This window comes from Etheostoma spectabile, chromosome 15 (assembly GCF_008692095.1).
Source record: "Etheostoma spectabile isolate EspeVRDwgs_2016 chromosome 15, UIUC_Espe_1.0, whole genome shotgun sequence".
Lineage (NCBI taxonomy): Eukaryota > Metazoa > Chordata > Actinopteri > Perciformes > Percidae > Etheostoma > Etheostoma spectabile.
In genome coordinates, this window is record NC_045747.1 from 20275010 (window position 1) to 20275849 (window position 840).

The 840-nt window shown below is 38.8% G+C and overlaps 1 protein-coding gene across 1 annotated transcript in view; it reads right to left on the bottom strand.

Moving 5' to 3' along the window:
• Window positions 1-840, bottom strand: part of gsg1l (gsg1-like) — a 79828-nt gene that overhangs the window by 78281 nt on the left and 707 nt on the right. The window lies entirely within an intron of this gene.

An 840-nucleotide genomic window follows, 5' to 3' on the forward strand; every position in this document is an offset into this window, starting at 1 on the left:
CCCTTTAAAAAAATGTCTATATCTGAAATACGGGGTTCTATTTAACCAAATTACCACAAAAAATGGATTGGATTCCATACAGCGCTCTTTGCAAATACAATTGATCACTTTCATTCCTCTGATCTATTAGTCAAAATAATTCATAATTTCTGTTTTTTTAACTCAAATTTTAGGTATAATTCTATATAAATGAGGGTTGTCGACCATGGATTCCAAAATGTACCTTCTGTAAAAATAGTGGTAGTAAGGTGGTGTTAATGAAAACTAAAAAGAAAGTCTGAAAAATGGATAAAAATGTCACATCTTTGACCCGGGAGGACAACACAAGGGTTAAACGCACCAGAAGTGCTGCATTTAACCCTGAGAACGTTCGAAGGAACCAAAAACGAACGTTCCCAGAACGTTACCAAAACACAGCCAACACACAACCAAACCTAACCTTCAGGGAACGTTCCAGCAACCAAAAACTAACGTTCCCAGAACGTTCTGGGAACCAAACATTTTTTAGCTGGGCTACCCCTCCGGACACGATGAGCAGACTTAAAAGCAAAATAAACCACACCTGGGCCGAGACGAACTGAGCTGATGTCGGTTTTACGCACAGAGCCGTGTGCGTAATTACTGACCTGTTGGCATCTTTGGATTCATTCAGTAGGGACAACTCACAGAACCAGAGTGCTCTGATTTCAAAGATGTTGGACAAAACCAATAACTGCTGACAAGACTCTGAAATATATAAAGCATTTAGAGCCCAAACTTTAGCTCTGGTCTTCATAAATACTTATGTTTTTTTGGAACAACTTGTTGTGATCTCTGCTGTCTGAAACTCTTCTGATTATT